The sequence below is a fragment of the Anastrepha obliqua genome, chromosome 3 (genome assembly GCF_027943255.1).
Source record: "Anastrepha obliqua isolate idAnaObli1 chromosome 3, idAnaObli1_1.0, whole genome shotgun sequence".
Classification (NCBI taxonomy): Eukaryota; Metazoa; Arthropoda; class Insecta; order Diptera; family Tephritidae; genus Anastrepha; species Anastrepha obliqua.
Genome location: NC_072894.1, coordinates 129,623,040 through 129,648,316, shown reverse-complemented (window position 1 = coordinate 129,648,316; position 25,277 = coordinate 129,623,040). Strand labels below are relative to the sequence as shown.

At 35.2% G+C, this 25,277-nt stretch overlaps 1 protein-coding gene across 2 annotated transcripts in view; it reads left to right on the top strand.

Annotated features, from left to right (window-relative positions):
* The first annotated feature begins 127 nt into the window (after nt 1-127).
* LOC129242606 (receptor-type guanylate cyclase Gyc76C-like) overlaps nt 128-25,277 on the top strand; it is a 153,565-nt gene continuing 128,415 nt past the window's right edge. The window contains exons 1-2 of one of the 2 annotated variants that reach the window (XM_054879358.1): nt 14,760-15,099; nt 16,029-16,249. The gene's annotated coding sequence lies outside the window, so the exon portion shown is untranslated. Of the gene's footprint in view, nt 1,713-14,759; nt 15,100-16,028; nt 16,250-25,277 lie in introns of those variants that run through there. The other variant, XM_054879357.1, reaches the window with a different exon arrangement.

Here is a 25,277-nt window from a genome sequence, read left to right as displayed (position 1 = left end):
GTAAACAACCGGTTACCCGAATGTCCTGCATATTGTTGTGTGGTGGTTGCCCACCATCAACAGGGTGTTCCGGTGCCAATGATTGCGCGCCTGGTTTTTATGCTATATGCGCACTATTGTAGTTGATTGACTTGCTATCCGGCTGTTTGTTTATTTACTTTGTTGACTTGCTTATGATGTGATTGTGTTGAGTTTCCGACTTGCGGCAGCCGCTCATACAACAGTGGGTATTTCTTAACGCTCGCTCCCACTGGGCAGTCAGTTGGTGTCGTTGATGCCGCGTTGAATCATACAATTATTAAAATGCTCGGATGCCAAGTGCCCTCTCACTAGTAAAGAGAAGATATCAAAAGGGGAAAACGTCAAAAAAATTAAAATAATAATAAAATAAAACTAAAAACGAAACAGTTGAATGAGAAATGAAGAATTTGTCTGCTGCTGCTGTTGTTGGAAGAGATAGAAGTCAGCCAGCAATGTGGGCAGTTATACAGAGACTTGCGCGACGATATGACGTGTATTTTTAATGTTTGTTGTTGACGACACGTTTTGAATGTGATTTCCAACTGAGATGAATTGAATTTAAAAATTGTTGTTCGTGTGTGTGTTGAATTTGCACAATTTGGTTTTAGTTAAGGCCTGTTGAGCGTTTTGAATTCTGTACGCGAAAACACAAACTTTCCGAATTGTAGTAGCTGCGAATTCACGCAATCAATTAAATTTGCAACTCCAATCTGTCAAACAAATTTACCCAATCTTTGTAGTCAAGAACAACTATTTTGTATTTATTTCATTTATCAGCGGCAGGAAAGAATTCCGTGTTATCGAAAACTGCAAAGTAAACAGCGACGAACTTTAGGAACGTAGGAACGGTGTACAAACGAAAAATGCAAAAAATGCTCAAAGCGGCAAAATATTAGGTTGAATTACAGGCATACTGCAGTAATAATTAAACAAAAAAAATTTACGGTGAACGGAAAACGCATAACGGACTAAAAAAGTGACAAAACAAATATAAAAATATATAGAGTGCAGACATATGTATGTACTTATGTGCATAAACACTTAGTGAATGGTGAGTTTAGCTCCAAAAGTGCAAGAGTGAATTTTTCTAGAGGCGCTTCTCACCGGTTGATCTTTCAATCAGTTTCCGTTGCTGCGCCGCTCATTCTGCGAATCGTGGTGAAAGAGAGTGGTCGTATGTTGTTGCCCAAGGTGTGGATTCGCCGTGGTTTTTGTCGTTGTGGTGGCACCGTGCCATTTGTATTCGTACCTAATTACATACACATATATGTACATATGTATGTACATGAAAGTGGTCGCAATCTGCGGAGGTTCAAGATTCGTTGGCTGATAATAGAAAAGTTGAATACTTGTGTTTTTCTTTTGATTCGAAATTTTGTTATTTTAATTTGTGTTTATTGTTGTGTATCGTTTTTCTGATTTGCAAATGTAATACACAAATCAACAAGTGTAGCTTACTTATGCCGTTCGTAGCTGTTAAAAAGTGAAAAATAAAAAGTGAGAATAAATACACCACACATACATGAATACATAAATACATATGCATAAGCATATTATTTACTCCATTGTAATAGCCAATAGTGAGAAAACATAAAAAATTTGTTTTTGGAATAAACTACGAAAAAATGCACGTGTTTGGTTCTCCAACAGCCCGCAAAGTTCACAAATTCCTTTAACGATCGCTAAGTACTGTGAGTATAAATGTTCCAACTGCATATTTGTATTTTTTGTGAATAATATTTTCATTCATTTATAAACGGCCAGCAAGCTTTTGTTGTGTAGATACTGTGAGGGTCAAAACAAAGTGCACAGCAACGATTCCAATGATTGCAGTTGTTTTCTTTAATGCCCTTTTTTTAATATATTATGCGTCTACACAACCGCTAAATTTGCTAGTAAAATGATATATATTTTAAAATATCGCGTGAGTTTTTATTACTAATTTTCGCCTGTGTTGCTTTTTTTATATAAAACAATATTCTAATGTATAGCAAAAATGTTTATCCTTTTGATGTTTTTTTATGAGGAGCTTTTTCATGGCACGAATGCACTCGGGGGGTTTGCCATTGCCTGTCGAGGGGCGACCGTTATTAGAAAAAAATTTCTATCATTTTCTAACTTTCTATCTTATATTGCATAGGCTAAATATCGAATATCTACTCATTTTAAAAATGGACCGTCGTGTGGAACGTTAAAAAGTCGGAATTGAATTATTCTTGAAATATGTTGCTGAAATCGTACATAAGGGACTAGACGATCCCCAAGACAGAAGCAGTTTATATAAAAAATTAATTAAATGCGATAGCTTAAGACAAAAATAATTCTTTCGCAAATAATGTCCAGTTTAATTAAGTATGGTGGAGTAAAGTAAATTTGCTCTTTTGCTTAAATATTTTGAAAAACTATTTGCCGTCTGAGGTTTGTGTATGACTTTGGTCTTCCAAGAAGACAATGGCCCAAAGTAGTAGTAGCCAGAATAGAAAACAAATATTTCCTTTATCATATGCCTAAGGAATCGGGTAATTTTCCCAGTCCACGGACTTAATGACTTGATGGATCTAGTAAAGAAACAAAAGTAATAAAATCATGCTAAAATAGGTGAACAAAAATACTAAAATTATTCTCTATGATTATTAAGAGCAGTACTCAAAATACATAATGCAATAAATGAAATTTTCTTTTTAAAGAAACTTTATTTTGACGCTCACAGCTTGCACATATGTATGTATGTAGTATGCAGTATGTAGGTAGAGTGGAATCTGTGATAATAATCTTCCACTAGTTGTCGTGCATTTAGATCCCCCATTTCATGTATATTGTACACAATGTTGTACTTCGTTTGTAAGTCCTCTCATTTGAGTGCGTTGATAAGCTTCTTTATCACGCACAGAGTTGCATTTGACATTTTTTGTATTTGTGTCTTACGAAGTTTAAATTCTAAAAGTCATCATGTTCAGTTATGTAAATAACAGACTTCACTTTGCGGAGACATTCCCACGTTCTGATTGTTATGATTATTATTGAGCTAAGATATTCGCACTTATTGTCCCTATAAAACTTAGTTAAAAGTTATGTCTTAAGGAAGTATTATATAAATGTTTCATTAGAAGAGCTGCCTTGTATGGCGGTATCATTAACTAATTTCACTTAATCAGGATGAATATGGTCCTTTATTAATTTCTTCAAGTGTGCTGTTCCTGCTTGTTAAAGAGGCGCAGATTGTTAAATGATCCCGAATTTTCGAATATGTTTTGTTTTTCAGTTTACAATAGTATTAACATTGCTTTCTTTTATAATTCAACTTTGGTACACTTAAAAATAGTATTTTTTCGGTTCCACTTCTGAAAATCAATGTTAATATTTAGAAGCCCTTAGCCCTTAACTTAGCGCAAATATGCAACTAAGGTGAAAACAATCACATGTAATAGTTCTTATGTTCATGTGTATGTAGTATGTATGTAGATGCATTTGTTATTTTATTCACATTTCTTTGTTTATTACACTTGTTTTTTATTTTTCTGTTGTTTGTTTTTCACAGTCTCTAGCATGATCACTACTCAGTTTTATCTTCATTAGGCAATATTTGGGGACACTCTCGCTCTCTATTACAATCACTAGTTAGCGCCAGCACTTTGCAGTAATTCTCAATTTGGGTAGTGTGCTCTCTTTGCAGTACAGTTTATTGTTAGGAATGTGAGTGCTCCAATGTGCATTAATGTGTGTAAAGGGGCGTTCTCTCGCTTTTGCTGTTGGCACTTCTACATGGAAATTATTGAACGTACACTTGTATAACATATTTAATATATTTGCATACATATTTTCATATATATGTATGTACGTAACAGCGACGACTGATAAAAGTGGCTATTTATAAATCTTTGCCATTTTTTTCTTGCTTGATTTTACATTTTCACCATCGCGTACTTTTCAAGCTTATCAGCGGCGGCATTTCTTTCACAATCTTAAACAGTGAGGGCCAATTTTTCTTTGTATTATTATTTTTACTATGGTTTTCGCAGTTTGTTTTCTGCCTAAAAAATAAAAATAATGTGGAATTAATTTATGTGACCCGATACTGATATAATATAAACTTTCCTGCTGATAAATTTCTTCCCTAACAATTCAAAGCATTTCCAGCTTTCTTAAGACGTGTTTTAAGTGGATCAGGTATGGGAGTTCTTTAATAAATAGCGTCGCGACGTTGTTGTTGTTGTGGTATCAGCATAAACATTCCCCGTACATATACGAGGAATGCTGCTGAAGTGACAGTCCTTGGCCGGATATAAATCCGAGTCGTTCCGGTTACGTAGGACCGACTATCGTGGGAACGACGCACACTGGGGATTTTTGTACAGAGATGCGGAAAAAAGTATACATCCCAAAAAATATTTACATTTTTACTACTAACGAAGTTGTATATATTTGTATTTTGTATGAAAAGAACATGTTTAAAAACTATTTTTTAAAAAAATTAAAAAAAAAATTGTTTTTTAAAATTCATACATTTTTTTTTTTTGTTTATTAATATAAGCCAGCAAATATTTACGCACAGGATACATGTAAGTTCATAATTCTGAATTACCCTCAAAATGTCAAAACAAAATGAAAAGTGTTTCGTTATCATTATGCACACACTAGAAAGCGTTTAGTTATTAACATTGCCAAAAAATGATCAGTGGCGCCTGGTGGCACCTGCAATTGATTAAAACTGAAAGAGACGCTATTAAGAAACACGTTGATACTAGTTTCTAATCGTAGGTAAATATAGCTCAACTTGCAGATCCAAGAATATGAAGGAATATGATTTTTTTTTTTTCGTAAAATTAATTATAAATAGATAATCAAATGCTTCACAGCCTTTGTTCTTCCGGCTAAAATATATAAAAATACCGTACCCTAAATGAAAAATAAAAAATTGGAAGTCAGCTCAAGCAAAAGGAAAAAAAAACCACCTTGGGCTTTGAAGTTTTTTCTTAGTCAGTTCAATATTATAAAAAAATTATACTTTTGACATATCTATAAAAAAAAAACTGTGTCGGAGTTTAGTAATTCTTTTTGATTTTATTGTTGGTTCTATTCTGGAATTTAGAAATACCATTAAACATTGCGTAGGTGGTATGTTGCAAATTTGACTTTTTTCCGCTAAATCCCCAGTGTGCGACGTCATCACGGTGGATTATGACGATCCAACAACTTGCCGCAGAAAAGAATGCTGCTGAGTGTTGCATAGCAGAAATGTGTGTTTTTGTGAAGTTTTGCAAATTCTCTAATCGAAACTAAAAAATAAAAAAAAATTAGAAAAAAATAAAGTTCAGCTGTATGCCATATGCTTTAATCCTCCACCGAAATAAGCATTGAGAATTCTATATTTAAGCAAAGATAGTTTACGGACGCGTCTACCAGACCTCACACGTGTCGCTGCAGTCTCTGTCATCCTCTAAGTAAAATTAAACATACATCTGAAAGTTGAAATGGTATATATTTCTACTGTTCCGCCCGAGTTCTATTTTCTCCAATTTTTGGTGTCTGTTTTGATGCTAACGTCCAAATGGAGCGTCATATAGTTTATACCCACTTCGAATGACAGATCGTTTTTATGAGAAACTGTTTGTGGTAGAAAAACACTTGGAGGCTGCCCACTACCTGCCCCTCGTCTATATAGCAAACAGCTTTACGACACTATATTTTCCCAGCTCAATTATTATTCCAATTCAGTTTATCACCGCTCTATCTGCAGGTGTGGCCAACAACAACTATTAACCGGCTCTCAGCGGCTTTGAAGGAATCAGCTGATTTGCTGACGTGTAAGGGATGTGACAGCGCTTTGTTTACAAAAAACAAAAACTTATATTCTCATGTTACTTCATTGCCGTTTGAACAACGACTCACAACTCTTTTGCCGCATCCCTTATGACGTGGCAAGTGAAGATACTCTCACAATTTTGCTTCGGATGTCCAAACTTTGTGATCTATAATCCTTGCCTTCTCGATTGCTATTTCCGCTACGAGGATATTGTACATTATCATGAATATAAGTAGATTCATAGGTAAATAAATATGTATGTATGTGTGCTGGGGAAGAATTCATAAATGAACAAAAAAAAAAATTGCTTATTCATACAACAGAAATTCATTGAAAAGCGACACTGCCAACGAGTCAAATAGAGCAGAAATATGTAAGTGGAGGCGAAAGTAGTGCTTAAGAAGAAGTTAGCGGGCAACTGTGAAAAATCAGCATAAGCAAATCGTTAGTTTGACATTTTATGCGGCATCATCTCTATACTGGGTGTTTTCAGTGGTTTTTCTTGTTTTTTTTTTTTTTTTTCTAGATAGCCGCGATTCGCCGTATTTGCAACCATTGTTTGTAAATATGTAGCAGTTGTGGTTATAAAATCTCTGCTGTAAGCTACAACGGAAATTCCGTCATTTGCGGTAGACTTGCCTGACTCTTGTCGGCGTTTTGTTTCACGACTGCCATACACAAATAAATATTATAAATGCTGTCATCCCTGTGTTTCTATTATATCTGCTGTTCTTTTATAATCATTTCTTTGACTTTTTAAACACGACATGCTGATATTACTTGACATTTATGGCAAAGTGTGTTAAGAGAGTTAAGAGTATTTAGAGGGTAAACCATATATAATAGTTTTGAAAAGTGATGCGGAGCATGTCAATTAGCTTCTTGCAAAGTGACTGTACTCTAAGCTTTGGATGTCATATGAGATTTTATCGGAAATGATTTAGTTTTGTGCGACATCTTCAATATCGTTTAGTAATTCTGGTAATATTAAAAGTAGCTGCGCTACTACGCTAGTTGATTCGGTTTTGGCTTAGCTAATTAGAATTTTCACTGCCTTCTGAAACAAAAGCGTCATTCTCAATGAAGACCACTCAAATACAGGGTGGCTGATGAAAGCCGCTACCAAAAAAAAATGGAATAACTTTTTTTCTTTTTAAGTTATCTGTTCCATTTTTGTTTTAATTTGCAGATTGATCTTTAAAATTTATTAAAATGGATAACTGGGACACGCAAACAAGAATTTGGATAGTCCGCCGCTATCACGCACTGGAGTCCGTAGTTTTCGTACAGAGAGAGTACAGGCGGATGTTTGGCGGCGATCCCCCGAGCAGATGGACCATAATGAGACTGGTGAATAATTTTGCTGAGCAAGGAACAGTCTCAAGAAGGCCTTATCATCGAAACCCACCAGTTCGGACGGAGGAAACGATCGCTGCTGTAGCTGCAGCTATACAAAGCAATCCAAGGGTTTCAACAAGAAGCTTATCTGCTCAACTTGGTGTCAGCCGACAGTCTTTGCAAACAATAATGCACAAAGATTTAGACTTATTTCCCTACAAAATTCAAATGGTTAACAAACTGAATGCAGCAGACTTGCCGATTCGCTTGGAATTTTGCCAGAAGATCCTGCAAATGGTGGAAGAAGACCAAAACATGTTAAACTGCCTTTTCATGTCTGATGAGGCCCATTTCGATTTAAACGGCAATGTGAACAAACAAAATTGTCGAATATGGAGTACTTCTAACCCACAGATACTCCACGAGACGGAATTGCATCCTCTTCGCGTGACAGTGTGGTGTGCGGTTTCTTCACGCTGTATTGTCGGGCCTTATTTTTTTGAAGAAAATGGTCACACCGTTACGGTTACTGGAGACCGTTATTTGAAAATGCTGAAAGAATTTTTCTATCCAGAACTACGCCGAAAGAGAATTCCTTTCAACTCTGTGTGGTTTCAACAAGATGGGGCAACGTCTCACATAGCCCCGACTGTTATGACAGAGTTGCGACGAAAATTTCCCAATAAACTGATTTCAAGAAACTCCGAATTTCGTTGGCCCCCCAGGTCGCCTGACCTTACTGCACCTGACTTTTTCTTGTGGGGCTTATGTAAACAAGAAGTTTATAAAACAAAGCCAACAAATTTGGATGAACTAAAACAATCCATTCGGACAACAATTGCGGCTATTCCTGTCGCAACTCTCAAAGCAGCAATGAACAACTTTTTACTAAGATGCCGCACTTGTGTCAACGAGCATGGGGGGCATTTAAATTCAATTATTTTTAAAACTAGTTAAGCTACATTTAATAAAATTTAATGACCTTCAACTTGAAAAAAAAAAAATAAATGAATTCCATACACTAAAAAAAAAGTTATTTGAGTTTCTTAATGTAGCAAAATTTATCAGCCACCCTGTATTTTGGTAGAAAAAAGTAAAGTGCCTACCAGCAGGAAACACAATAGCATCCATTTTTATAACCGTGATTTTTGTGAAGGTAATCAACGTGAGTGGCATTAGATTTGATAGCCTGTAGGAATTTTAAATAATTTCTATACGAGTAAAACACCTTCGTGTAAGGCGGCACCTGTTAATATAATATTTAAGAAAACTATAATTCGCAAATTAATTCAATGGATAGCTTAGTGGAAGGTCCCAGATTTTTGAAGCAGAGAATTTCAGAACCTTCAAATGTATAATGCAATGTTGTCCTAGGACTGTACCGTAAATATTTACAATTCAATTAATAAGTTTGCAAGCCAGTATTTGCAGTCGTTACTGAATGATTTTTTCCAAACTTGACCAAAAATCTATGGACTTCTGAAGTTTTCTGCACGGATTCCACCTTTCATTTCTTCTAATTGCAAAAACAAACACATAGATTCTCATTGTTTTGCCAACGGAACTCTGGACTATTGGTTTTGAGACTTCTAGGCTCGGGTCCGCCCATAACGATTTTTGTAAGAGTTTTCTGTAGGAATGTCCCGAGCTTCAGATTTCCGGCTAAGCACTGTTTTAAGGCTGTGAACAGTCTAGTCATAATCTCGTTGGAGAAACTGACTGGTTCTCTAGGGATAGGACTGAATGACCTACACATACTTCGTTGACTTTTTTTAATTTCTCTAAATTTGGTAGAGAAAACTCCAAAAGTTATGAAATTATATATAATATTAGCTCTCATGACATACCATACATATATGTACATACCCTTATCTGCGCGATTTCTGTGCAAAATTGTTTATCATTTTCCTTCGATCCAATGACGGAATAACAAGTAGTGCAAATAAAATCGCAAAACAAATAATAACAACCCATGCACACAAGCAAACCAAAATCCTATTAATGTCTATATACATACCTACATACATATCTATTTACACATGTATAAATATATCGCTGTTGACGTATGTACGTATGTAAGTAAACGTATGCGACTAGCGAATGCCGGCGGCTGCAAATGATACCAGTATGCCGCGCAGCTACTAAGCGAATAAAATTTCGCGAATGTCAACTAATGTAGCGAATATGTACTACCGCATACATGCATACATATGTATGTGCATATGTACATATATGAGCGTACAATAAAGATTAGCCCGCACTGCGACATCTTATCAGTGGCTGTAACGATTTTGTGTTTATTTCCATGTCGAGCAAAATGAATTCTTGCTTATGTCGACAACCGCCTCCATCGTCCGCACTAGCAAACGCTGCTGAGGAAGTGGGTTGAGATCTGAGGTCCGACAGATGAGTATACATATGTATATCTACATATGAGTACAAAAGCTTCGAATGTGGCGACTAACCAATTTGCATTCTCGGCGAATGAACGCCGAGTAAGCGTTTAGCGCCGCGCGCCGAGTGTCGACTGTCGACTGTCGAGTGCCGAACACCGAACGCCACCGAATTTCTTGGCTAGATTGGAGAAAAATTATGTTCAGCGATAGGTACTAACAGGCAGAGGGGTAGGTGGGAATCAAAAGCAAACAATGAAGCAAGAAGATACGAACAACGCACACAAATACCTACATATAAATGAGAAAAACATATGTATATAAAATTATTTGTTGTAAGCGCAAATCTCAAGATCGTGGCGATATTCAATGCTTACGATTAATTCGCAAGTGAGTTGTGAGTGTGGATTGTAGAAAAACAAGAGTAAACAAAGTAGACAATGAAATTCTTGGTAAGTTTTGTGTTAAGCGGGGGATCGTTTGAGTAAACGAAATGAGTAACGGTCACTCCCCGTTAAAGCCCATACTTAGAGAAGGCGAAATTGAGAAAAAGCAACAAATTGACGGAAAATGCTAATGAGTTGTTAAAACAGCTGCTGCGGTAAGAAAAGCTCCCACACTCACTGCCCTACAGATATACCCATACAGACATACATATGTATGTGCTATGTCAAACAGCAAAACAAGGATGGGCAACTACTAGGAGTTATAGTGGTAAATGAGAAACTTCACGACTTCTTCCGTTAGGATGTACTCTCTGTTATTGGGTGGGATGAGCTGGAAGTGTAGAGACGGCAGGGTTTAATAGGGATGGTATTCCTAGCGCGACACTGTGAATTTGTAGTAGCTAGAGTGTGTGCTAGGGCGAGAATAATAGATATAGAGTAAACGACAAGGAGAGCGAAAACTTATGTAAATTACTGCGTTTCCGAGATTTTCCGGTGATTTTATTGAATGAACATTCTGCGCTTTTGATTTGGTGTTATTGAAACTATAAAGTTTTTGCATACCTTTTTCTTCCTTCATTACATTCCCCCCGCGACCAACATTATTTCAGATATTAATATTTGAAAAGTTTACTATTCCTTCCCTTTGTAGGAAGAGGGTAACATCCCTTTGAGAATGGAACAGTCCTTTGTATAACATCTTTGACCACGCCACACAGTCGGATGAGTATGACGAATAATGATTATTTGTTTCGGGAGAATGGGAGAACTGAGGTAGCTGAGGTGTTACCTGAGCTTTTTTGCGTGTTAATTTATTTGAGCTTGATAGCTCATAAGTTTTGTTAGTGTATACTACTGTGTTTGTTTCTTCACTCATCTTATATATTAGTAAATCATTTCAAGAATGTTGTGTCAAAATTTTAAGTGGATCGGAGCAGAACTCTCAAAGTTATAGCCTTTGTAGGCACTCTACCTCGAATGCAGAGCATCGATAATTTTTCAGAGTCATTTTTTCAAACGCGTTTTTCCCGAAACGACTTCTTAAAAGTCGGTGCCAATCACAACTCCGAAACTATTCAACCGATTCTTTTCAAATTTGGCACACGTTTTCTAAATCAAAAATACCTCCCCCCCACTGTTTTTTTTTTTTTTTTTTTTTAAGGTTGTGTTTCACTTACAAATATGGCGAAATTTTTCGCCAAAAATGCTCGTTTTACGTTTTTTTGCCACCAAAATTACAAAAATGAGCATTACGTCATACTTTAACTGAAAAATTCGACTTTTTTAGTGTCAGATGATTCTACGACGAATGCCGATTGGCACCGCAGAGCACCTCTCGAAAAACATATCTCCAAAAAAACTCTGTCATGGGCTTATTTGTCAATATTTTATTATTAATATTTTTTAAAAACTTATTGAAAAGATGTACAATAACATGCAACTGATTTTATTAAAGTATCTTAAGCCATATTTCTGTAAAAAATTAAAAAAAAAGTGTTTTTTTTTAGCGCTAAACCCTACCACCCCCTTAAGCAGATGAGTAAAACGTAATTTTGGTACACTGAAGCAATGTTGGAAAGTGTTCGTTTCAAAGTGCGCAAACGCAAGACTCCGTAGTTTCTTCTTTTGAAAAAAGCTTAAAACCTGAATAGGCAATTAAAGTGGTCAATACATCTAGGCGAATGTGCAATCTGACAGAGATTCGGTGGCCATAACAGCCGATGGTTGGTGGTTCAACCTCTACTTCATAAATAAGACTCCAAAATGGCAGGCACTCTATTTTTATGGTCACAAGCAATAACCGTTGAAGTCGATTTGAATAATTAATTGTAACTGATGTTGAGATGCAAAAAGATCTACAGAGGTTAGATGATCTAAGATATTACTGAAAACCTGATAATTCACAGATAAAATATATGATTATATAAAGCAGTTCAGGTATACTACTGACACATTTTCGAAAGATTAAAATTTAGCTGAGGCTTCGTCCGCTGCTTGAGTTATCATTTCCCCTCCCCTAGACGCGGGAGCAATTGCCTTTACATAAATGTAATTTAGTATGCGCTGTTGACAATCGTCACCGCAGCTCTCTATCGCTGTCGCTGCTTTCTAAAACTATTTCTGTTGGAAAATAATAAATGTAAAGCTAGATATACACGAGGCAACCGTTGAAGCAACGTGTTGCAGCAACGGTTGCCTTTGTTTAAGAAACACGTTGCGACCGTTGCTTCAATCTCAGTATTGTGTATAACTGTGGTGCAGAAAAGGTACAAGCGGAAGATACGTAAAATTAAATTTTTTAAATGATCGACGAAATACGTAAAATTACTTCTCTTATTATAATTGACGAACCTTTGTACGAAAATGAGGAGAAGAGGTGCAACAAAAGAAGAGAAAGAAAATTTGGTTAAAAAATTGAAAAAAAAAATCGAATTTTCGAACGAGAGGCTGCTGAAAGAACTGAAGGAAAATGAGCCAGCGGACTATAAAAATTACATGAGGATGGACGAAGCCCTGTTTAGAAAATTGTTGGACTTCGTAAAGGCCAAAATAACGAAACAAGATACCATAATGAGAGAGGCAATATCAGCAGAAATTAGACTGGCAACAACTTTGCGGTATCATGCAACAGGAAACTCTTTTGCGGACTTAAAATTTTTATCAATTTTATTGTATTCATTTTTTAATTGTTCGTATGCTTTTTTTCTAAAATTTTTGTTTTTATATTTTTCACTACTTATATCCCACAGCTCTCTCAAATTTTTATATTCGTTAATAAAATTAACATAATTTTCATTATTTTCAATTGCCATGTTTTCCTTTTTCACTTTATTTTACTCCGCACGAACCTTCTTCTTCGCTTGTTTTCAACGAACTGAACGAGTAAAAGCAGTAAACAATGATACACACGAAGCAACGGTTGCAGCAACCTATCCCAAAAATCAAATTTATTTGATATTTCAGGCAACGGTTGCAGCAACACGAAAATCAATTGGCAACACAGCTACACACGAGGCAACGGTTGCTTCAACATGGCCGAGTTGCTGCAACGGTTGCCTGGTGTGTATTTAGCTTAAAATTTAAGGGAATAATTATTTACAAGCTATGTGTATGCCTCTCTACATGAACTTGCTATTTCGAAGGGACTGACAAGATACGGACGAAGTGCAATGCAGAGCTACCAATCGCCCTCTGCATGCATTTTGCTATCTATTTGTAATGCGGGGGTGGTGATTGTCTAATGCCTGGGCAATGCACATGCTAAATGTTTATCGATAGCATTACGAGTAGAAGGGGCTGGAGATCCTGGTGTATACAAAGTGGTTCACGATGAGTCAGTCCGGAATTGGGTTCTGATATTCGCTTCATATTTTGCAATACATATATGTATTTGTTTGGACCGCGTTTGTTGGAGTAAATCATAACTTGGGAATTGGAGGGCACTGAGTTGCTCGTGTTTTAATTCTTCTCAATGTCCGTTGGCTGTAGACTAAAACCTAAAGCAATTGCAAGCAACGGAGGTGCCCTGAGTGAACGACATGGACAACACCGAATGAGAATTCACAAAGTTGAAGCAACGAAAGCTTCCCTGTATGAACACGGCCGCAGAAGTATCTGTAAACGGTTTTGCGATAGCAGTTTTGTTCTTCCGCGTATCCCACTGTTCGGCAGTTCGAATTTTTTTCCGTATGTCCACACATTCATTTAAACTTTGACAGTCTATCCGCTCGCCTGCCAGCCATCCAGCCATCCAGCCTGTTGTTTATTTCCTATAGACACTCATCGTGTACACACGGGCATGGCGTGTAGATAATATTAATTCGACCTGTTGTTGTTGCTATTGTTGTCTGTCGCTTCTGCCGTTGTCGTTGAATTGTACTTTATTATTATTATTATGACTTTTTTTAACACACTATACTGATAAAATAAAGAACAATATTAATATGAGTTTAAAAATAGATTTGCTTTTGTTGCCGTCGTTGTTGCTGTTGTTGATTTTTTTTTATTTTTTCCTGCAATTTACGTTGTTGTGTGAGATATGTATATTTTGTTGCTTGCAGTGCTCACTCCACAGACTTTGATAGAGTGAGCTTAAACAAGAGAGTGAGAGAGAGCATACGCCTGGCAGATCATTAAACACAAAAGAAGAAACAAATACTGGAATAACCAAGAGAACTAGAGAAAGGGCGAGTTTCTAAGAGAAAAATATTCGCTATGCTCGGAGATGAAGTTTGCGAATATGTGGTGGAGAGCGCGCTGAGTGATACTTCGTGTATTTACTGTTTGCAGGATTTGCCAAGGATCAACTAGTGGGCAGTTCAAAGGTCATCTGGGAACACATTATTGTCTTATTGGAAAAATAGTTTCAATTGCTGCAAAAAGAGCATTTGATATGTCTTTGCTGGCAACTGAGTTTTACACTTGTATGTTTATCACTCTCAGATGCGCCGCATTTCGCTCGACGCATCACTCACTCAAGTCAACCCTTTTCCTTAACGACGTCGCTCATCTGCGCCAATTGCTTGCCATTCTCACATTCTGCAAGCTTTGTCCATCGTAGATGAGGATGTGGGGGGCTCCGCGCATGTAAGTGAGCATCAGCTGAGGAACGACCAACTGCTATGCGCACTAACACGAGTGTAGCTCCATACATATTACATGCATACATATGTACATTCTCATCGTCGTTGTTGAGTTGCGTTGTGAACTGGCCGAGTGCTGCATACATTCAGTATTATTCTATTCGTCTGCGATAAAAGTTGCGAGTAAATGTGGAGTCTGTGTCTCGGTAGATTTTTTCAAATTTCGTGGGCTACTGGTGGATGTTGAAGTTTTCTAACTCGCTTTTTGCGGTCGTTGTGTCGCTGTTTATATGTCGATACGTTACATTAGTTGGTCGGTTCAAACATCTTTCATTCTGGAAAGGAGTGGAAAACCATTGCTGTGATACCGGAATTCGAAAAGAAGGGCAAAGAAAAAAAAAAAATGAGAAACTAAAAATTATGATTTAAAAAAGTGTGCGGTTGTAGTAGAGGTAGTTTTTACGAATTACATGGTTTCGCCGGCGGAAAAATTGAATAATAAAGCGATTTAAAAAGTATGAATATTTTGCGGTTATAAATATAAAGAAAAACATATTAAATTTAAAATAAAAATAAATTTGTGAATTTTAATAAAAATAAAAATAAATACATTCAACTGATAATCTGCTTCGTAGTAGTAAAGTCCCACTACTATTGTCATTTTTTTATTTTTACATTTGTATTTATCTATTCTCGCTTAGTAGGGGGCAAGAAGCGCAAAAATTACGCAGTTGAGAATGCGGAAGATATGCAAAGCTACGAGTAAATAAAAATATATCTATTAAACATCTGAAAATTTTCAAAATAATTAGTATTTTCACTAAAAATGCTCATTTTTATAATTTCACATTTTTCTGTGGTATTTATGTAAATTCATTTTTTTTTCGCCCGCTCATATTTCAATTGAAAAAGCCAAAAACCTATTGCAACAAAAAAAAACTAAATAATTTCCGCTCTAAAATCATTAAAAAATGCAAAAAGTAGCATAAAATATTTCAAAGGGCAAACAAGCGGGCTATTAAAAATTGCATAAGCAACAAGGCCTAAAACTGAAAGAAAAGCCAAACGTAGCGCAATCAGTGAAGGCGATAACCGCCGGCTCAGCTTTTATCAGCTGACTGAATATAGAACTCATTGCGCTTTTGTTTGTTCGGCTTTTGCACACTTTTCTGCTTTCTTTTGAAAGATTAAAAGTGAGAGAAAATGAATAAATACTATAGACAGCATAGAAATTACAAATTATTTTAATGTGGTGCACTTGGATTTTGCCATTTTCACTTAATAATCGAAAATAATTTAATGCTGAATTTTGTTCACAGTTTAACTTTATTAAGATAGAAGAAATTTAAATTCAGTTATTTATATTAAAACTTAGGTAATCGTAATATATATTAGCTTACTTTTTTATTTAATTTTTTTAATAATCTGTTTTCGGCCATTTTAGCCAGAGTTTAGCGTAGGTATGCGCGTGTTTGAGAAATAATCAAAACAAAAGATTTGAGATCATTTTGAAAAAGTATAAAGTATCGTGATAAGTATGTACGAGCACTGATCAAACCGAAGTTGCCACCCCACAGCACTGCTGTCTAAAAACAAGGAAGTTGGCAATAGTGTAGCGAATTGGCAACACCGACGCACAATTTTTTTTCGCTGTTTGTGGAATATGTAAGTCACAATGCTTTTACTTAGACTTTATATATTTTTAATATTTATTATTTGAAGCAGGCTGTTAAACATTTAACCCATTACTGCATGAATTAATAATGCGTTGAAAAAAAGGATGTTTCACGGTGACATATTAAGATAAAAGTAATGAAAGTTTTATACATTTTTTTTTACTGGTTGTAAAGCATAGAAAACAGTTGAAAACGGAAAAATTTATATATGTATGTCGTCGACAAAGATGAGTACATCGACCCCAAGTAAATATTTTTTGTCGTCAAAAAGTACTTACGTTTTACTCTGTTATGGGGTTATATACATCACGTTTTTTTGAGAATTTTTTACAAAGAACGATTTTATTAAAATAACACAATTTTTAATTATTCAAATATGTCTACTTTAAAGTTAATTATAGCACGTAAAGTTAGTGAAAATATTGAAGTGCACGCGTCCTCCAAAAAAAAAGCATTCGGCGGTAAACAAAATATCACCGGTTTGGATTATCTGAATTCGAAAAACCAATTAGATTCTTTTTGTGGATAAACAAAGCTAGGTATTAATCAAAGGAATAGTCAAAATTTTAATTTTTGAGAAAATGGCGGCTATAGAAAAACAAATCGAATTTGCTACAAAAATTTTCGCGAAAAATTGCTTAAAAAATAGAAAAAATCATCAGAATTCTTAGTCCTTCGATTGATACCTGTAGAATATATCTGAGAAGTTTGTGTTAAAATTTCACGACGATCGTATCAGCCGTTTTTGAGAAATCGTGTCCACCGACTTCGAAAACACGGTTTTGAGAAAAACGCGTTTAAAGTTTGAAAAACACTTTACATAAGGTAAAAATTCTCTGAAACGCGTTTTCAAATTTGCGTGTAACTTCGAAAATATTCGCCGGAACGAAATTAAATTTTCTGTGTGCATTCTTAAATGTATGTATGTACATTATGAAAATAAAATAAAAACAAAATCGATTTTTTGAAAATTATAACTGTATATAACCCCTTATGGTTTTTCGAAAATGAATCGCTCGCAGTTCAATTCTGCTTTTTCACCCACTTGCACAAAAGTGAGGTTATTTCGAGATCTCACAAAATCATAGAACATTTTTTTTGCGTTTTATTATTGCTAAAAATATATTTGATAGATCTGAACAGAATTATCTTATAGCACTTAATTTGGAAACAAAATTGAATCAAAACTGCCATATCATATATGGGCCTATATGCGGTAAAGGGCTAATATAATAATTATAGCATTTTCAAAATTATAGCATGCACTACACAAAAATCATATCAATCTAAGCTTTAAGCTTTGTGAAAATAAAGAAAAAAAAAATTGGACAATTTTTCAACAAAATTAAAAAAAATTTAATCAGAACTTCCGGAACAATTTCAAGCATGCCAGGTTATAACCTGTTACATTTTGGTATAAAAAAGTGTAAGTTTGAAGTGACGCGAAAATTACTTAGATTTTTGAATTTTCTATACTACTTCAAACTTACACTTTATAGCCAGACAGAAAGCGGCGTTAATCGGTATTAGCGGTGCAGTTAATTCTGATTAAAATTGTAGTGTGACAGATGGTTGTTACGTGAATTAATAAACAGCTGAGTTACTTATTGGATAGTTTTGTTAGTAAAAGATGGGCAGCGGACTGCAAATACGGCCATTAGCTGTCCTGATACTAAGAAATAATTATTTATTTAAAAAAATTCTTAAATTCCAATTTCTCAAACTGCTCCGAAATATCAAAACAATTAATGTGATTTCGATCGTGTTAGCACAAACTACCATTGCACTCAGTCCTTCTCGTTCTTCTCTTTAAAAGTTTCATTATTTTTCATTCACAATAGATATTAACTGTAATTCTTCGCTTAAATTGTGGGAACTTAGTCCAATTGTCACTCCGCGTTAGTTGCACTTAATCCCTGAGATAATTCCGCATTAAGTCGTTCCCATTAACGCCACCATCTGGTTAGGCTATCACTACATCGAACTTCAATGGGCTATAGTAACCCTGCATACTCGACACTTTTTAAAAGCTCTGATTAAAATATTTGAATTTTTTTTTATAAAATTTGTTGATTTTCTTTCTTTATATTGTATTAACTATGTTTTCTAAAAAAAATATAAAAATGAAATAAGAAATAAATAAATTATCAAAGCTTATGAATAAGTCCGTCTGTGATAGCAAAAACAGCAGGAAATTCAAAGAGTTGAAAAGTTTTCTTGGAGTGCAAGAATGAATGATAAAACTCGAAGTCAACTCATACTTGTCAGGCTCAAACTTTTTCTATACTTCACTCAAATGTTGGAGTAGTTGTGCTCAACAATATTTCTACTTCAAATTTTACTTTCTGCGATGTAAAAAACAAAATAAATAAAACAATTACAAATTGCAACTAAAGCCTGACCATTATTTGTTCGCGTGAGAGGGTAAATTGCCACTGTGGTTTCACAATGGATCGGCAATGGTCTAAGTGACTTGGTTTAGTGACCGATTGCCACTTCTGCCTGCCTACTTGCTGCTGTTCTAAAACATGCCGTAAAAATCGTTTGTACAACCAACTGATTGTCTAATTGACGAACGCAGTGTAGATTTCCATCAGCAACTATTCAAAGGACAAGAAAAGAACTGAAAAAAAGAATAAATGAAAATTTGCAAGATTATTGCAGTTTATGAGGAAACTTTTCTGTTTTTCGAAGCGCGGAGGGAAGCCCTCAAGTATTTACTAAGAAGAAATAATTGCTGGCTTCTTTCAAAACTTTAGCTCCTGCGCTTTTGTCATGCCAATTTGTATTTGTTGTTGTTTTTTTTTTTTGCATTAAACCACAACTTTGTTTAAGTAATTTCTCTGGGGTTTCTAAACTTCTAATTGAAGCGGATGTACCCCGCTTTGAGGAGTTGCTGCTGCAGCTGTTGATTTAAGGGGACAGATACCTGTAAACGGCCATATTTTCCCTGACATTCATTAAAATTATTTAAAATGAAGAAGTCAATATATTTTTTTCAAAATTGGCATACAGTTTATTTATACATTAAAATAATATCAATTTTGTTTTTATATTTTAATCTTTTAAAATGGCGGATGTACACTGAATTCTTCCAGGAAGGTCGCAGCGGGGCTTCTCAATCGGCGGGCATTATAGCATTGGCTTCAGTGACCTGAATACAAAAAACCGAAATTTTTTTTGTTCATTAAAGTCATAAAAAAAATTCGCGAAATAAAATGCTTAAAAAAAAAACAAAATGAATTTTGGGGTGAATTCTCCTACTACATATTTTTGCTTCGAAAAAATTATTTTTTCTAAAAATTTTCGAAAACTTGTAAATATACATAGAAAGTAGTATCATAAAAAAGATGTGTGCAAAATTTCAGGGAAATCGGTCAATAACTTTTCGAGTTATCGTGTACGCCAATTCGAAAAATATAGTTTGAAAAAAAAAAAGCGTCTAAAGTTTGAATTCATACGTAACTATACCTCAGCCAGCGCTCGAACGCAAAGAATAGAGTCGTCACGGTTGACGATCTATAATATTATATAATATAAGAAATACTTAAATTTACGTTCTAAAAATTTTGTGACATATTCATTTTATAAAAAAAAAAAATTTTTTTTTCGAAATTTTCCAGCTATCTGTCCCCTTTAGTGCTTTCTTTCATTAATATGTACGTACACTCAACCATTTCTACGCTATTTCTACTAGCTTTACTTTATATCAGCAATTCATTTGTTCAGTTGGTGACTAAACGACTAAATGGCGTTCATAAAAGTACAGCATATGTCGCACTGCGCTCATGCCGATCGCGCTCGCGCTTTCTGAGAAAATGGCATAATGACTTATTGAAAATATGAGAGTTTAAATTATGGTGAATAATAATAATAATGGAAAGACTACAAGCACAAAGGCGCCTAAACATCCTCCAATAGGTTGCGAATTTTTTTTCGTTTTTGTTTTTGTTTTTTTTTATTTGTTTTTATTTTTATTTCAATTCTTTTCTTTTATTTGAATTCTGATTCACGTCCATTTCAAGGTTTAATCCAAGGCGAATCTATCAAAGCTGGCATTGGTAGGCCAACTGATTTGTTTTTTTTTCTTTCGCCGTGTACATTCGGATGTCAGCATAAAATGAAATGCCGAAAAGCCATTCCATTCGCAGCATCCTCGTATGCTTCTAGCTCCAACTCTATATCGGCTGTGCAACATAATAGATCGTTCTGTTTTCTTTTTATTTTCTACATTTCTAATGCACAAAACGCTGTTGTTGGTCTGTGCCACCACTTTTAATGAATGCGCCTTCGTTTAGTTGAATTTTATACTCGAGAAATCGAAGTGAGCACAAGAAAAAAGGATACAATTTTTTCCGTATTCGGTGTTGGCGTCCCACTGCATAAATGTAAATCGGAAACGATTATTTCAAGTACTTTCCTATACCTCAAAAAAGTGCTCAACAAATTTCACTAACACATATAAATATTTGAAAGAATATTTGAATCCGATTTTTACTCTGCCTGGGTGATTTAAGAGAAATTAGCTTCTTTTTCAAGACATTAATGATGACAAATGATGATTAAATTGTTGCACAATAATCTATCTGTGGGCAGAAATAAACTTGGACAGGAGTTTTCGGAATGAGCGACTTGCGATTCTGGGCGAGCGCCGGCCGTCACACCATTAGGAGTGAAGAGTTAAGGCTAAAATAAAGTACAAACTTCAAGTCATTCAAAATTCTCGTTGATTTTTGGGGTACTTTTACGATTTTGCTTTTATTTTTAATTCAAGTAGTGCCTACGTTGGTGATTTACAAAGTTGCAGTGATTTTTGGCTAGCTTACATAAAAAGTGACTCATAATAATTAGCACCACAAAACAAGAAGACATGGACAGTAAACCATTGCATATTGGAGATGTGGCAGCATGCTGCTGAAATCAAAGCGCTGCCAGTTCACGTTCATGCACTTTTGCGAACGCATCGCTCAGTGTAGCAGTAAAATTCGATTTTTTTCGTCCATGAATAAAAACATGCCAAACAAGTCTTTCTATTTTGAATGTATAATTTTTTCAGCCGATCTTTCTAAAGCTTAATAGTTATCGCAGCCAGGCAGCTACTCTGCAAGTTGTAATGTTTTCTAATTATTAATATTTTTCCCAAATGCCTCTAATTTGTTTTTATTCTTGACTAAAACTGTTTTCTGCTTTCCTTTAATCACCAAAAATTTGCTAAATTCTGCTCTGCGCCAACGCTGCTGTCTCAGGCGCCATTTCGTACTCACGTCGCGTAATTGGCATTTGTTTAATGCATTCACACACACACACATTTGCATGTGTGCATAAAGTACATTCTTATTAGTAGCACGAAGTAAATTTAGTACACTTATATCTGCTTACGTGTGTTTAGAATTTTCCCAAGTAGACACACAAGAAGCTACTTTTGCGAATTGTCATTCTCTTCATGTACTCAGCCGGGCTGCAAATTAGAATTTCGTTTGCATTCGCGGCGGCAATGTTTGTGCGCCAAAGCGTCGAAACGATGCGTTAAAATTTGTAACAACTTGCGTATTTTCTAAGTATTTTTGGCAAATGGCGCAGGAGAAGGGAGTTATAATAATTTCACATTAATTAGTCTACCTAAAAAAATTCGGCTTTTCAATATTTCGTTGTATTCACTTCGTCTGGAACTGCGTCTGCCATAGCTTTAAATTTCATCTAATTGCTATCGAAACCAACAAAACAACTTTGCAGATTAGTCAGAAAAGCAAAACCAAAAAGAGTAAAAAATATCTCGCGCTGCATTTCCCTGAATTTATTAGCTGAAAATTTCCCTACGCCTGCCTTTGCTATCACAAACTAATTTGGTTTTTTGCAAATAAATAATAAATCTGCCCATGGAGTCGAGCTTCGCAGTCCAGTTGTTTTCAAATTGTATTGCTCCTCACTCTAAAATCCAATTAATTCATTAAGTCGAGATTGAGTGCATAGCGCAGTGTTTACCGTTTTAAAAGTTCAGTTGCATCAATACCGTTTTTTCATAAGTATTTAAATGATTTATTCTGTAAAAATTTGCATACACTGCAAAATAGTATTTAATGTGTTTATCCATGTTTTTTACGAATCGGAATGCTCCAAATTGCCCAAACGGCTACAAATTGAAATAAAAATAAAAAATAGTTTCTGCAGTTTGTTTCAAGTCAAATGAAATATTTATTTGTTTATTTTTTCGTTCATTACAGTTTTAATATGTTTACGTGCGTTGGCCGTGCATATGTACGTATGTATTTGTGTATGCATCTAAGAGTTTATTTCTATATACTATATACGAGATGTATAATAGACTACGTTCTTCCTTTTTCCGTTTTGAATAGTTGCCAAATTTGAGTTGTTTTGCTTTCTGAATTCAAATTCAAATGGTTTGTTTTGCTTGCGATTCCTGCTCTCGTTGCCACTGTAAGTAGCTTTTGTTATTATACACAATTTTTAAAATCTATATGCTAATATTGCTTTTGCGTAGCGTGAATTAAAATGTGAAAAATTGCCAATATGTGTTTAGGTGTAATTACCATTTATTATAGGTGTCAAAAAAACAGAAAGAAAAAAAAAACAGAAAATATGCCTCGTACAATTAAAATGCTCGAATGTTAATCCTATACAAGAAAACCAACTTCGTTCGGGATTTCTCTTACTTCCTTCTCCGACATTTTCAGGGAAGCACCCATATTTCTTATCATAACTTGACGGTACTTGTAAGTTTTGTTCACAAGTTTCATCCACTACTTGTTTTGGATTTGGTCCCATTGATATTTTGGAGATGAGAGTACTTGAAAATTATAAATTTTCTCATAAAAACCTGATCGTATTTTCCTGTTTCCTTTTATGAGCAACAAATATTTTCAAGGGGCCTTGTTGCTGGGCTTTGCCACCTTTTCTGACACTCTTTGTTAACTTTTGTGCCACCTTTACTTGGGTATCTATTGAAACTCATATTGTCTGGAACACTAGACATAGAGTTATGTTGTTGTTGTGACAGCATAAACATTCGCCATATATGTACGGGAAATGCTGTTAGAGTGTTAGTTCTTGGTCCGATTTAAATCATTCATTCTGCTACTATGATACTAAGGTAAAGACGACTGTCGGAGTTCTAGCTCGAACATCTTTTTGTGACCGATGTTCTGATCGTAAAGCAGCAGATTCGAAATGCATGCCGTCCACACATTAGGCTCCTTGCACGGCAATGAGCTTAAGCTTCGAACTACTGACCTCTTGCAAAAAGTATCCGTGCATAAAATAGTCGCATGTAATGAGCTGTAGTGGAGATGAAAGTAATACCACAAAAATTTGAATAATGTTTTTCTGGCTGGGTTAGGCTCCTTGCACGGCAATGAGCTTAAGCTTCGAACTACTGAGCTCTTGCATAAAGTATCCGTGCATAAAATAGTCGCATGTAATGAGCTGTAGTGGAGATGAAAGTAATACCACAAAAATTTGAATAATGTTTTTCTGGCTGGGTTTATAGGAAAATTTTTAGAAATAAAGTTGTAAGAAAAATTTCTCTTTTTCATTCATTATCTTAATTTTTGCTTTCATTTTTTGGTTTTCATTCATTCATTTCTTGGTGGATTGATAAAAAGTTTTCTTATTTCTATAATTTACGTTTTCGTGTCACCTGCATATGCATATTCTGCCTTTTCAACTTGCACAGCGCTTAAGAAACGAATTGTTAGTTGTAACTCATAAGATATGCCATCCAAAACTCGCAAAGGTTTTGAGTTTTAGGTCAAAAGGGCTTTCGACGGAGAAGGCTTGATGAAAGCTTCTACTTAAGTAAAGAGATAAAGCCTTTGAAACGCGATTAGTTCCAATTTGATTAAAGTCCACAGAATTTTAAATGCCAGTTTTTCAGCGCAAGTTCAACTATGTTTTGCAGGCTGAGTCAGTTTAAAATTTACCAATAATACCAAGCCGACCCAAATTGGCCCAAATCCGGCATTTTATACGAAAGTGTGAAATGCAGGCTCAACTTGTTTTCATGAGGTCCACTCCTTGTTTAATCGCTCTATTTTCTCTTACTGAAAAAACATTTTTTTTCTATTTAAATAAACTTTTTGCAAGTCTTCGGGAAACATATAAATAAATAAATATTTGACACATCTGTGCTCCAGCAAACAAAAAAAAAAAAAAATACTATTTACCAACCCAGAGGAAAAATACCGCAAGCACAAGTATATGTATAATTAAAACACGGCAAAGGCAGGCTATAATTTATTCTTCTTAACAAAATTTTTAATATTTTGCCACCAATACGCCAGACCTTTTTTCACACGTTTGTCTAGCCAGCCGTCTGCCAGCAGATGTGCTATGCATAGCAAACATACTGAGTATGTGATCAACTTTTTTCGGGGCTACTACTGATGATTGGAAATTTCCAAAATTTATTTTCACAGTGCATGCAAAGGTATATTTTATGTAAATTTTGTGAGCTTTTCACATTCAACTGGCCACCGAAAGCAAGCTTATTATTTGAAATGGTTAGAAACCAATTCACATAATCAAACACCACTGTATGTATGTATACTTTTATATGTATTCATGCACTGTAGGAAGAACTTGAAGTTGATTGGACGAATTTCCGGTGCATCCGGTGGATCTGTTTTGGCAGTTGAAGACCATTTTGGCTGCATTTATACTTGAAAAAGGAGAATAATAGAGAGAAGGAGAAGGCACGAGTTCGCATATTTAAAATTTTTACACGCTCTTGCGATAAGTGGCAGTGTGTTCTAATTAATCAAAAAGGGATCTATGAACTTTGTTCAACGAAAGACTTGCTCTGAAATAAGGAAAAGGCTGTCTCGTCTGCTGGTAAAAGAACGAAATCAACTGAGAACAAAAGCGAGTCATAATTTCTGCAATTTTAGATGCGCTTCACAGAGTGGACCTGTAAATTGTGATTTTAACGTGCATGAATTTCGATATTAGTAGGCTTATTTTGTAACTTCATCCGCTTTGAAAATGACAAGGTGCTAAAACTG